General features: G+C 42.8%; 1 protein-coding gene across 1 annotated transcript in view; it reads left to right on the forward strand.

Moving 5' to 3' along the window:
• Positions 1–3154: 3154 nt before the first annotated feature.
• The window catches only part of ntn2 (netrin 2), a 46476-nt gene continuing 35108 nt past the window's right edge, over positions 3155–14522 (forward strand). Inside the window, exon 1 of the mRNA XM_042396720.1 lies at positions 3155–3640. The gene's annotated coding sequence lies outside the window, so the exon portion shown is untranslated. The remainder of the gene's footprint in view (positions 3641–14522) is intronic.

Raw genomic sequence — 14522 nt, forward strand, 5'->3', positions numbered from 1 at the left:
CACCCCCCCACCACCCCTCCACACACACAAACACACACATACACACACACACACACACGTACACACTGAGGCCGGCACACATCCTGTGAGTCTTCAGGAGTGGAGATTGGGTTACTGCAGATTCCTAGCTGCGGCCTCGAGGTATCCTCATTTAAAAACTCTCTGTGGTTGAGTCATCAGTGTGAGCTGGGAAGAGACCACCTTCAGTGGTGCGATGTCAAAATGATGGATGAGACAATAATACTGGCAGAAGAGCTATTGATAGCTCTCTTTCCTTAATGTTGACATGTTGATACCGCACACCCCAAGCAATGGAAGTGTGTGTGTGTGTGACAGAGAGAAGCATAGAGAGACTCTAGGCCTGCACACACACACACACACACATGCACAGCACAAGGACATGCTGGTATTATACCCATTAATATCTCTTCCGTTCCCACTCAGGCCCTGGGTCTTTGAAGTGGAGTGGCAGCTGAGCCCTGAGCAAGTGAGTGTGTGAGAGGATGTATACAATAACGCCAACATGCCGTCTTGACTCGAAGATGAGTCGGCAGAGGGAAAGTAAACAGGCGGGGTTCCCTGAGCGGCTGTCGTTATAAACAGGGGGTGTGCTGAGAGGGGCTCAGGCTGTTTATTTTTACATGGGACCTCAATGTCGTTTGAAGTGCCCTCACTGCTCTCTCCCTTTTTCTTTCTCTAACTTGACCTCCTTTTCCCATTTTCCCCCTAACCCCACCATCACCTTCCCCTCTTATAACCCCACCTCTACAACCACCCACCCATCCTCTCTGGGGTTCTCGCCAGCAGCAGCTAATTATCAGTCGGTTGGGTTCCACCGTGCTCCTGTGTTTGGCCCACATTACCTCTGACTGTAAAGGCATATGGATGTGAAGTGTGTTTCTGTACAGTGACACAGAGTTTCTGTGGTGAACTTGAAGGGCATCAGCAGGAGCCTGCAGACTAGTGAATGTACTCTCACTGTGGGAGAAATGTCAGGTGTATGGTTGAATGCTTGAATTATAATCACTTGTCCCATCAGCTGAGCTGTGTATGAGTAGTAACATTAAGCATATATGTACCATTTTAGGTGACAGCGTCCACTTTAAAAAATAAAATGTATCAAATTACTACTTTTAGTGTGAGCTTGACTTTTGCACTTGTTCATAAGATATAATGATACCATTTACTAATAAGGCACCTCTTATAAGGCTTTTATAAGTAGTACCCACTGGCTTAGTGAATGTAATTATTTACTACAGATCTGTTATTGGCCATTAATAAAAACAGGTTTAGGGTTGCTGGAGTGTCTGGAGCACCATCCATATATATAACAATATATTCACATTCACAACTAATGGCTTTATGGACTGTTATTAAAGGATGGGTTCACAGTTTTTCAAGTATGTCCTAAAACAACAGTCAGGTACCCAAATGAACATTGACACATGTTTTTCTTACTATAATAATTTCTCCTGTTCATACTGACCATTATGAGATCCCTTCATAATGCACTTTAAACATGAGTGATGGGGGACAAAATCCACAGCCCTCCTTCCTCGCAAAAAAATGTATTTAAAAGTTTATTTTAAGTGGATGTCTTTCAAAGTTATTGTCTTTTTGGTACCAAATTCCATCATTTAGGATCCTTCCACGGCAGCTGAACAGGAAAACACTGTCCGTCAAGACACAAAGAGAGACTTTTATACTCATAAGACTGTAATTGTGGAAGGTATCCACTTTGTTTGACTAACTCTGCTAGCTGAAGCCTCATGTTATCTTCAGATAAACTTTTAAATACATTTTTGCTCAAAATAAGGACTGTGGATTTTGTCTTCCATAACTTACATTGTAAATGCATTTGGAGGGGATCTAATGGTCAGTATAAACAGGTTGAATGATTACAGCAAGCAACACCTGTTTCAATGTTCATATTGGCACCTGACTATTGTTGTAAGACAGACTTGAAAAGTTGTGAACCTGTCCTTTAATGTCTTATTTACATGTATCATTGCAGATGACTTTTGCTGATGGCTTATTAGAAAATGTAAAACCCATTAATGTTCATTAATGGTTTACAAATATTCATAAATGGCAAACGTAAGCCCTATGACAATAAAGCTATAGGAAGATATTGGGTAGGAGCTTTAAACATTGCTGTAGCTGCAAGCAGAAAACTTTTGCCAGACTTAGTGAAGACATGTGTTCTCCAACCAGATTATCTGTGAGGGTCAGCTCAAGATGTAACCATGCACCGACTGACTTGCTGAATAAATGCAAAAAGTACAGATCAAATGCATAGTATTAGCAAGAGTCATTGATGAATAACATTTTAATGTCAAGTAATTATTATAATTATAATACTGAGTAATAACATTCCCTGAACATCAAGAGAACTGCATGGTGTGTGTAACGCTCTGATCAATTTGTCTCCAAATGGACAAGCTAATTGTTCCTAACATATGAGATGTAACAGGCTGGTTGAACAGCATGACAGTGGTGTTAGCAGAGGTTTCCCAGTGCATGGTTAAAACCCACAAAACATTCGGTTAAATTTCACTCAAGACTCCAAAGCTTCTAAAGATGCCAATTATGTTAAGCTGAATGTTGGAGAAATGTGTATAAAATTATCCATTTGATCTAATGGTTCAGCCATAAATGATGTCATCTTGTGTTTTAATATCTCACCCAATATAAGCAACATACAGTTTCAATGAAGCGTTGCAGCAAGCAGGTGCACTGACAGTGTGGAAATGTTTTTATAGTTGTTTTAATGTTTTAGAAGCTACTAAAGGAGACACTTAAGAGAAAAATCTTGTTTCAAGAGGATAAAGTGAATTTTGACATCAGTAGGACTGTGTGATCTCTTCAGTTAGCACCAGTCCTTCACACCTTCACATGCTCATGAAGATTGTTTGTACTTTTGGGTCAAAAAAGGCTCACAGCTTGAACTTTGATCAATATTTGACCATTGACTCATCAAACACAGGTGTAACTAATCACATCAATTATGGCTGCATTCCATTTAGATGTTTTAGCGCTGGGGCTCTTGTACTGCGCATGCTAATTGGATGCCATTTGTTATTAGGTCAAATAAATAGAACAGGGGTATAATTAATGTTATTAGTTACACCTGTGATTTCCCTGCAATAACAAGTCAAAATGTCTCCTGTGAGGAAGGTTTATGGTCTGAAATCGCTTTAAAAATAACTTTGCCTGATTGTTTCTCGTTATTTTAATGACAACGTCAAGAAATCTGGCACCAAAGAGCGTAAAGTATAATATTTCTACTAAACTGTGTGGGTGGATGCAAGGTCAGTAGTCTGACTGAGGTTTACAAGTACTTCGCCACGAGAGGGCGTCCTTCCCCCACTGAAAACAAGGTAGGGGGTTTCCCTCTGGACAAGGTAAGCATCTCCCCTTGCGCCCAACAGCAGGGGTGCCAAAAAATGAAGCGAGGACAAAGCCGGAGGCTGACATTTTCTCCAGGGTGTCCGCCGCAGGGAACCCAGCGTTGAGAGCCCCGGGCTTTGAACAGACAGACCACTGAGGCTTGTTGTGCAGACAAAATCAGAAGACTGATCCAAGTGCAACAACTCTAAAGGATCGAGGAGCTCCCCGCTTGAATCCCATCTGACAGCGAGTGAGTGTGTTGCCTGTTGTTAGTCTTGCTTTCTTTCATTCTGTCTTTAACGCAGTCTAATCTCTCCCACTTGTAATTGGAGAGATAATCTACCTAGATTAGTGCCTGCCCAGCGGAGCTCCTTTATTTCACAAAAATGCGTCAAAATGGGCCTTGTGCGGGTAAAATCTATGGACATGAACTATACTGTTGTAAATAGATAAAGTGTGTCAACGCTAGAAACAAATCAGTGTGGAGGATATCTTACAGTTTAATATTTCAGTGTGTTGTCCTGTTTCTGAACAAAAGGTTTACTGTAGTTTTTCGATTCCAAAACACTCAGTTGGACTAAATTTTATTGAAAACCTGCTGCTTGTTTCAGTTTCTGTGTTTACTGGCCTGCTCTCTAAAAACAAATCAAAATCCCAGTTTAAACTCAAACTGTGTAATTGAAAACTACAGGACAGCAAATAATAAGAAAATGTCGTCATCCCACACTCGGGGGGGATTTTTTTAAGAAATAAAGACCAAGGAGCATCAAGGAAAAAAATAAAAAGACAACAGAATAATGAAGATTCATTGTACAGTTAATTTAGACTCCTGTTAAGCCGATGAAAATGTTATTTTAGGGTTTGATTCACGTGAGAAAATGATCAAGAATGGGAGGAGAAAAAAACGACTTGGAATGAAGGATTGACTTAATTTAGCATGGATAAATAAGAGAGAATAAAGTAATTGGACATGAGGCCAGAGGAGCAAAAGGAGTAATAACAATAAATACAGGCTGATGGCAGATACATAAATGTGTGGAGATGGGAAGTTTCTTTGGGGAAACATTTATCAAGTTTTCACGACTAAAAAATGTATAAAGTGTAATTCTTCCTTGCATACGGCACAGTGAGTCTTTAGTCGTGCACTTGCTCGTCATTTATCCTGCCTCGACTTTGATTCAAGTTAATTGGTTTTTGGCCAATTTTTGGTGAGGTGATCCGTCGTGTTTGAACCCATTAAGTTTAATTTTCTTCATTAATTAGAAGGCTATTGGCTGCAGGTGTGTTCTGGTGTAGGCTGAGCACGCACGCACACACACATACACACACACACACACACACACACACACACGCACGCACACACACTGGGTTGAGGTTAATTATCCACGGTTTTGAACACATTTAAATTGTCTTTGTTTTAGATGAATGGTTGGAATAAAAGCACAAAAGCGCAGCTCGGTCCCGAGCCGGGCCGAGCCGGGCCGGGCTGTTCCCCCCAGAGGATGGTACAGTAAATACAAGAGGAATGTTGATCAGCTTACAGCGGAGCCAGGAGGTGCTCGGGATTTGATCAGCCGTGATGCTCGAATAATGAGCCGCCAATAGGCAGGCTGCACCTGCAATAACACACAGAGCAACATGCGTGCTGCTGTCGCCTATAAATTAACAGGGATTTTAAAACGGACGTCCTTGCTGTTCTGCTGGGCTGATTTTACAAATGTAACATGTGTTTCTCTATACACATTAAAAATTAATAGTTCTAGTGCTCGGGGGTGAGATCATTTGAAAGTTTTTAACAGCCAAACTAAATCGCACTCTCAATAACACATCAGTGCCTCGAACATAAGTCACCACTTCTGTTCTTTAATCACTTTGTGATGGTGATAGATGTCAGTATTAATATAATGAATGGGCCTACTACTGTCTACAATTGAAGCAGCTGCAAAGTCGCTGTAAACCAGTGATCTCTCCTGTGCGCCTTTACGCACTCTCCCTTAGATCAGCTATATAAATGTGTCCATCATACTGATCATGACCCGCTATGCTCATCGGCTGTTGCGCCTTAAGCACCAGAAGAAGGGTATAAGCCGTATGAATGCAGTTAATTAGTTAATGTACTGTCATGACCGAGGGTGCAGGGCCACATTTTCTGTGCCAAAACGAACATCTCTCTCTCTCTCTCTCTCTCTCTCTCTCTCTCTCTCTCTCTCTCTCTCTCTCTCTCTCTCTCTCTCTCTCTCTCTCTACACACGTACAATAGACCATCCTCATGACGCAATGACGGGCCAATGCAGTGATATATTTAATTTAATGCTACTTTTGTTACAATATATGAATAAAACCATCACAAAATCCACATTTTTGGTGCCTTGAAGCGCTGGCGTTCGGTAATAAATCCAACATGTGTTGCACTATTATAAGGATTAATAAGTTATTACAATCTGCATCTGATTCTTGTTTCTGTGGGCCCCGGAGCCCCGCTATACTCTGTTTCAACAGGTTCAACGTTGTGTTCTCATTACGACCTCCATATGGCTGCCTGTGAATACAGCGAGCCATGGGGCATTTAGAGCGAGCAGCACAGTAACAATCAGTCCGTAAAGCGGCGGAGGTATTTGTTGTAAAAGTGAGACCAGTTGTGTTGTTTGAGGAAAAAAAAAAAATCTTGAAGCAAGTGGTAGTTTGGTTAAGTGTTTATTTTCGTTTGCGCGTTATTTTGGCTACACAGCTAAATTATACGCATCACCAAATTACAGGTAAAATAAAACTTAAGTTAACAAAACACAGTGGGCTATTGGAATATTTGGATCTCTCTCTCTCTCTCTCTCTCTCTCTCTCTCTCTCTCTCTCTCTCTCTCTCTCTCTCCCTCTCTCGCGCGCACACATGGTTGGGAAAATCTGGGTTTGATTTTAATGGGGAGTAGCCTACCCCGGGCTCGCTTTACAACCTATGGATGTACTGGACGATTTTCAGTTGGTTTGAGCTCCGGGCGCAGATGAGTGCAGTGGGTCCACCTCCTCTCTGTTGACTATGTCGCATGTGTTTCTCTTGTCCTTTAATATTTTAAAGCGGCGACTGTGAGAAAGAAGAGACACTTTTGCGTTCGGAGAGGAGCATTTTCTGACGGAAGAGAACCTAAAAGCTAGTTGGTGTGGATCTCTCTCTGTGGACGCCTTTTAAATTTAAAGACAGCGGCAGTCACGACTTGACACTGCGGGGTAAGTTTATTATGTGCCGTGTCACTGTGCCTGTTTATTTCATATTCAGCGTGTTCGTGTTTATGTGGAGAGCAGATTTCAATTTTACGCACCACTTATTTCCTTAGAAAAGAAATGAGTGACTCACAGTGCTCGCACTGACGGGGTGCCCATTACCTGTCATTTGTTTTAAATGAAGGCAATGACTGTCATTACTTGATTATAGGCTGAGCTCGTGTGACTGTATAAGTGGGTGTTTGGGTCGCTGAATCGCCGGGGCGCGCTGGATCAGAGCGGTGGACACCGCAGACAGGTGTCAGCCTCCTCGGTTTACAACTGGCCCGTGGGTTGCAGCAAAAAAAAGTGAGAAAAACAGCCCGCGCAGAGGATTTAATACGAGGTACAAGAGGTGCGCTATACGGAGTCAGTGAGCTTTAATAGCGAGGTGGACTCAGAGCCAAGAGCGGATGCCAAAGCAAGCAGCGCGCTTCTCGGTTCCCGTCTTCCTCGGCACTGCCCTCGCCAAGTCTCCCAATGCGTTTGTCACTTCTAATATTTTCCCTACTCGCTTTGACGCTGCCGCATTCATATTGAAAAACATTTGTGCATAAAAAAAATCAGGATGGCATATTTTTGTCTGCTATTAATGAGCCACAATAACTTTCGGAAACAACAACATTCCAAATCCAGACATAAACACGATTCTTTGTTTATTAAAGGTTAAAATCTTACTGAATTCTTTAAAGCAACTCTTGCTTTGAAGAAAAATGTCAAGTCAAGCATCATCAAGTTGCGTCTATTCTGTGTTTTTTTTTTTCGGAGGAATTAAGTAAGGAGAAGCTTGATTTGATACTGAAGCCCATTGTGGGCAAGGTGTGACAGGAAACAATAGCCTGCACAATAATGATGAGCTCCACCCTCCCCAAGCTCATCTAGTCTGCTCTCAAGAAGCAACAAGCCTGGAACTGAAAGCGAGAGTCCCATACAGATTGCTTATCTTATCTGCTTCAATAGACTTAAAGTATGCCCCTATTGCACACTGAAACAGTGTCAGCCACTTGACCTACTTCTCACTCTCACCGCAAATGACTGGAATCAAGTCAAGGAAGAAGGCCTCTGAATCCTCACTGCTCACTGATGTCAGAGAGAATGTTGAGGCATCAAGTGTAAACTCGGGGGGTAATGTTTGAGTTGAAGCGAGGTGCTGCTCATCTGGAGAGCGGCCATCACTTCCCTGTTTTTGCAAATTAATCATCATCATTTAATTGCATCACACCACGCTTCCATCAATAACAGAGCGAGGGGAGGTAGAGCCAGGAGCAGCTGAAGGCACATGATGTGGAAGCTAATCCAAAGCAACATAGTGCAGATTTTATTCACTGCTGCAAGTGTGTGTGTGTGTGTGCGTGTGCGTGCGTGCTTGTATGGGGTATTTATGAACCCCAGAGAAAGGCGGGTGGATTGAGATGGAGAAAGCTGCAGTAACATAAGCATATCATTTTCTTTTGCTTTGAAAAGCAGGATTCCTCAGGACTCTTGGCTCCCTCCACCTGAGCAAGTAAAGTCAACACATCCAATATATTTTTCTTTTATGGCTTCAACAGTTTGACATGGCAAAGTAATGCTAGATCTCTCTTTCTGTCAGTCCCTCCTTTTCTGTTTGTTCTGGGTGTAACCACCCGTTCCCTTCTTGAGTCAAGCTTTTGTCATTTTTACCAAAACGACATGAGCCGTTTTTTATTTTTAATAAAATTAGAGCTGCTCAGTCGTGACCACGCTGGTTGATTTTACGCAATCGGAACGATCACCTTTTTATATTACAGCTGTTTGTAACAAGCTTCCACATTTAGCTCTGGCACCTGATCACACATAGCAAAGTTTCCTTGAATGGCAGGTTAATATTGTGGAATTCCATGTGTAGAAAATTCCATGTTCTCCACAAGTTCCATGTTCTTTCCCTCCTGGATCAGTTCCGGCACAAATTTATATTTAGACCAGTAGATGGTTGACTTTTGACTGAGAATGAAGTCAAAAGTGGCAGTATGTTTTCTCTTTGAGTGACAAATTGGGTGTGTGTGTGTGTGTGTGTGTGCGCTTACCTTTCTTGTTGAAATACCTGTCATTCGTCAGCGTGACACCCAAGATGTCTCTCGCTGTGGGAAGAGGATCCAAGGGCAAAGATTCACATGCTTCATCCTGCCACTCCCCGCTCCCTGCTACGCCTGCATGTGTCAGCCACACATTTCCTCCAGATGCAGGGGGATATATATATATATGTGTGTGTGTGTGAGGTCTGCATGCCCACCTAGTACCTATCAGAATCTGACTTGAACGCACTCAGTAGACATCCTTTGTGTTGATAGCGAACTGTGAGTTGTCAGGCGTGATGGGCTGAAAGCTGATTTCTCCAAAGGAACTGGGTTTATTTGCACTTGTTTACTCACTGACAGTGGATTGGGTGTGTGTTTCCCCTCCCTGTGTATGCTAGCTGCTAGCTCACTTCTACTCATCTCACTGACATAAAGTTGAACAAGCTCTTGGCTTACATGGTAACATGATAACGTCAGTCAAGCCAAAAGTCAGACATTTAAGTTCTTTCCCCTGTTAACCGGGAGGCTGTTGACCTCTGACCTTTAGGCAAAGATCACCCAGAGCGCTGTAAGATTGTTGTTGCAGGAGAGAGGAGAGAGCGGAGGTGGAGATGGGAAGGAGAGGAACAAGGGATGAGGGGAAAGGGTGGTGTCTGATGAGTCACGAGCTTTGGCATCCTTTACGATGTGTCCTCATGTGTGAGTGAGGGCACACGTTGTGAATACAACTACAACAGCGCATGTGTTAGTCTGTCAACAATGTCTGTGCTTAAGTGTAATGTACGCAACTGTGTGAGTATTCCAGGCACTTAATAAAATGATTTGTGGTTTTTTTTCCCCCTGCGAGTTCAAAGCAGGTCCTTGCTTTTGGCTGTGGGGTAGAGGTTGCTCTTGTGCAATGGAAAAAAAAAGAGACTGTTTTCCTGTTAGGGGGGCTTTTTGGGAAAACCGCGGCTCTGCCTACCGCAGCCAGCCTTCAAAAGGCTTTGAAAGAGTGCTCACCTCTCCACTCCTTAAACCCTTCCATCCCTCTAAATGAGCTACTTCCTCTCATATTCAGGAACACCTCACCTGCCCTTCCCCAACCACCACCATCCAACCACACCGCTCCAAAGCTGCGGTCAGGGTTATGCTCAAGTCCATGGGAAATGTTCAATAAGGGAGCCCTTAGTCCACCCACACATACTCAAAACACTTAAAGAACTTCAACGTGCTAGCATTTCTCGCATGTCTTTATCATCTGTTACCCCGCTGCACGGCCTTTATCCAGTGACAAACTTTAAGAGGGAATCGCAGGGTTGTGGGTGTCATCCCTTTCTCAGGCGCATCTTGAGAACACATGTAGAGGAAATATTTCTTGTATTTGAAAGCAGATCATAGCTTGATAAAGGAGGCTATAAATGTTTGAACTCTTGTCCATTCACTCCCTCATCTGTCAGTCCATCACTCTGTCAGTTAAAAATCCAAGACAAAGTACACGTTTTTCCTCCCTCACTTACAAGCTCACAGGTATATTTTGAACTTAAACAGTTATTGACGACTTAAGCCTTCCTCAGTTGTTCTGAACCCCTGCTTTGATTTTTAGCAGAGAAACCAGTGTGTTGTGCCACAACATGGCTTGCTATTACTTTTGGCGACACCCCAATATAATTTATTAATCCTCAGATGTGATTCAAATCAAATGGATTCTTGGATGCGTATTGTGTTCTGGTTTTAGTTTCAGAAATGCATCATTACACAGTTGCAAACCCTGCTGCTCTTCTTTGTGGTGTTATTTAACTTTAATATCCACATTTGTTATTGATTTGGTCTTTTATTATATTTGGTTTTTATTAAAAAATAAATGTGATTTTTTTTTCAGGTTTTTATGTTAAAATGGGTGAAAACTGGAAAAAAAAACCTCATTAATATAAAAATTTGAGTGAAAATCTGATTACATCTACAAAGTACCATTTGTAGTCAAATCACCTTCATAGTTTAGCCATTTATTGTTTTTTTATATGGAGCTTTGGCTTACTCTCAACATCATATTTTTCCCTCCATTTTTCCGTTCACTTTTTATTACTAGAAGCCCTTTTGGAGCTATGCTCAAGTTACACTTTCTTATTGCAGCACAAAACAAAACAACGTTTGGACGTGTGGACAAAATATCCATGTGAAAATGCGATCTACACTGCCTGATCTGTTTTTGCGCAAATTAACCCTGTTTAACCCTGAAACTAGTGAGTCACTGCTGCATTCAACTTTCTGCCTGCTCATGTCCTTTACCCTCCCTACGCCTCCCGTTTTCTCACAAAAAAACACTGACCTCACAGAACACTTCATTAACAGAAAAATACACCACAACTTGTCCTATCAGCGTTTCTCGCCTGCTTTTGTACTGAAGTGTACAGTGTATGTGCATAAATACAGAGAGCGGTAGCTTAGCACAACTTCCTGTCAAAGTCTGTGAGAACTAGCCTGACCTCATATTTCACCTCGCGCTGTCTGTCTTCTCTCCTCCTGTTCAGTTCTGGATCAGGTTCTGTTGATTTTAAGAACTGCTGTCGGACTGCGGGCCAGCCGTGTGGGCCAGGCCACAGAAGCTGCCGCATTCCTCTGCTGGGCGTTCTGTCTTTTTCCCTGCAGCGTCTCTTTCTGTCAGATGCAGAGGTGGAAAGGGATAGATAGGGGGAATTATTTAACGGATACTCTTTGGATCCTCCTGCTTTGTGTTTTAGCTTCACAGTGCATGAGAACCTGAGGCATGTTATCAGATTGTTAACAGATAGCAACGAGTTGAGGTGTGGCCACAAATTCAGGTGCAGCAGTTTTCTCTTGCTAGAGAGTTGATGGTGAACAGTTTCAAGGGTTGGAATTAGACTCAAGAAGAAAAAAAACAGTGGCAAATTTCCTTCCTTCCTACAAACAGACACACACACACACACACAACCCTTGAGCAGACATAAGCAGGCTTTAAAAATTTGTCAGTGATCTCTCAGCTAATGACGCCCTCAGCTGTGAGAGTTGACCCCCTCCTGCCCTCGGTCCTCCCTGCTCCTCCCCTCCTCCTCCCCAATCCCTAATGAATGCCAGTGAGGAACTCCGAGCGCCCTCCACCCCCACACCCACCACCCCGCCCACCCACACACACACACACACACACGCACGCACACACACACACGCTCACACAAACAGAAGGATCGTCGTCACCACTGCGGAGACGGCCATCATGAAGTCACCAATATCTGACCCCTGTTAGCTGAGGCCTGTCAGTCATGTTGATTTATGTGGACAGGTTTATTTACCTATCGTGTGTGTGTGTGTGTGAGTGTGAGAGTGTGTATGTACAGCTAAGTATGGTATTAGTGCTGAACTGATTAGTTCATTAATTGATTAGTTGATCAACAGAAAATTGACAATCAAATAATAGTTTAAATTATTTATCAAGCAAAATTGATTCCATTTTATATAATTGTAAATGACACAAATTAATTACATGGGTTGGGACACATCTGGGTTTGCATCCCAGATGTGATTCCTGAATAAGATGCACAAGTGTTTTATAGCATCAAAAACAACATCAAACCATGTGCAATCTGGATTTCTAAGGTTGTTGCTGCTCTCACTGTTCTTTTATATTCATACAATGAATCTTTCTATAGTGATAATGAGAATGGAGGTGGCCCTGTTGTTAGCCTATTAAAAAGTCCTCCATGGTTCTGGGCAGCCACTAATAACCCCACCAGGGATTACTGTACAGCAGGCTGGAGGGACAGCAGGGCACCAGTTTGGGCCTCAGCTTGCTGTCATCTGTGAGAAGCAACCCAGAAGACCTCCATTCACCCCCAGTCTGAGTGGGGCCGCCACGCCAACAACTAGAGCAGCGTGAAAGGCTCCCACTTGGGATACAAAGTGGCTCAGCTGTCCCTCTCCTATCCTCACCTCCCCCGGCGCCCTCCTCTACACCCAAGCCAAATAAAGCCTCTCAGCGACTTCTGTTTTCCTAATCTGTGAACTCTGACAGAGGCGCCCACGCTTGAAAGAGAGACAACTCAACATGGGATGATCTCCCGGTGACAGGGAGAAGCTGAAAAAACGTTTCCCGGAATGTCTCCGCTGAAACCTCCAGACCACCCTGCCATCTTCCTGTTCCTGTCTTTCTCTCTCTCGCTGCCTGTTTTTTCTGCCTCTCTCTTTCACTCCCACTGTTCCTCACCCACATCTTTTTAATCTCATTCCCCTTCTTTTGCCCTCCATCATCTATATTCTCTAATTGGGCTGTCACTGGTTGATTAAAACCATTGAATATGTTCCAGTTGCTAAATGGCCTGCGTGGTCTTTGTGGAAAAGCACACCTCCTTATGCAGGGTGCTTCCACCTTAAAAATCCCATATTTTTTCATCCATTCACATAATGTACCTGTAATACTAATGGGCAAATTATTTAACACTGCACTCGCTTACCCACCGGGGATTGTAGCACGCTGGCACAAGTACATTTTCCTTGTCATTAATCCACACAGGAATGTTGCAGTGATGAATTGGCAATGCAGTTTGTATTTGTCACTGCACTCCAAGCAGCCATTCACTTTGAAATGGCTTAGCTGCCACAGGAACAGTTCGTCTTTTAACATACCAGATGGTGGTAGGTTTGTGTGCTGCAGGGTCACATCAAACTTTAAAGGCACAATCTGTGATCCAAATGTAAACAAAAGGGTAGCCAATATGCTAAAAATTCAAACTTAGATTTTAAGCTGTTGGATTAATTAACACATCTTTTAATGCATGAACGTTAACCTTGCATTAAAGCTTGTTCTGTTTAATGCAAGGAGTTTAAAAGATCAATACCATTCCCATGGTCTGAATGGTAAATATCAATCTACTGCCACAAGCAGGTTAGCTTAGCTTAGCCTACATACCTGAAACAGGGGGAAACGGCTAGTTAACAAAGTGCTATGCTAAGCTAACCAGCTGCTGGTGGTAGCTTCACATTTATTTAACTCTTGTCAAGAAAGCAAACAGGCGTATTTTCCAAAATGTAAGACTATTCCTTTATTGTTTCCTGAAAGAACAAAATATTTGTTCACATCAGCTATGTAAATAAATGTGGTTCTAAAACGCTCTTCTTCGTAGTTTCCTGAAAATGTTTTTTTTTCTTGTGTGGTATTCATTGTCTTCTTCAGAAAGACAAGAGACATGGGCCGCAGCTGTTGCTACTTCAACCACATTTAATGAAAGACAATGTCTGCCCCCACTGAGGGAAACTTGTGGTTTGTTAAACACACTGTCAATGCTGAAAGCAGAGGATTTTCTTGCTGAAACAGATTCTTAGTATTTCAAAGGTCAGCCAGCTACACCACTGTGCTGACATCCTGGCAAAGCTTACAAATCCAGAAAGATTTTGTGGAGCTGGCTCACATTTTGCAGTTTTTACAGTGATATAGAATAAGTCATAAGTTTTTAATAAAGACCAGATTTTTCTCCAGAGTGTAGTGTTGTTGAACTGTCTTAGAGAACTGTTAACACTTACTGCAAGGCTAGCATCTATTTCAGAGGGTTACAGAATGGAATTAAACAGCCTTGTCACTGTTCTCTCTCTGTTTAACCTACACGCTCATCTGCCAGACACGCCTGACAGCACCAGACCCTGGAAGAATCTCCCAGCAGGCCCGGCAGCACACGGACCGCTCCATATTTAGTCATTCCAAGTCCAGACACAGACCAATGCAGTCTTCCACCTTAATCTGTCTCCCCTCTGTTTCTCCCTCCATCTCTCCCTCTCTCATTTTTTATGTCCTTCCCTCCACTCCCTCCCTGCATCTCTGTCACTTTCCCTCTCTCTCCTACTGCTACTTCATCTCTG

This window comes from Thunnus maccoyii, chromosome 20, assembly GCF_910596095.1.
Source record: "Thunnus maccoyii chromosome 20, fThuMac1.1, whole genome shotgun sequence".
NCBI classification, from domain to species: Eukaryota; Metazoa; Chordata; class Actinopteri; order Scombriformes; family Scombridae; genus Thunnus; species Thunnus maccoyii.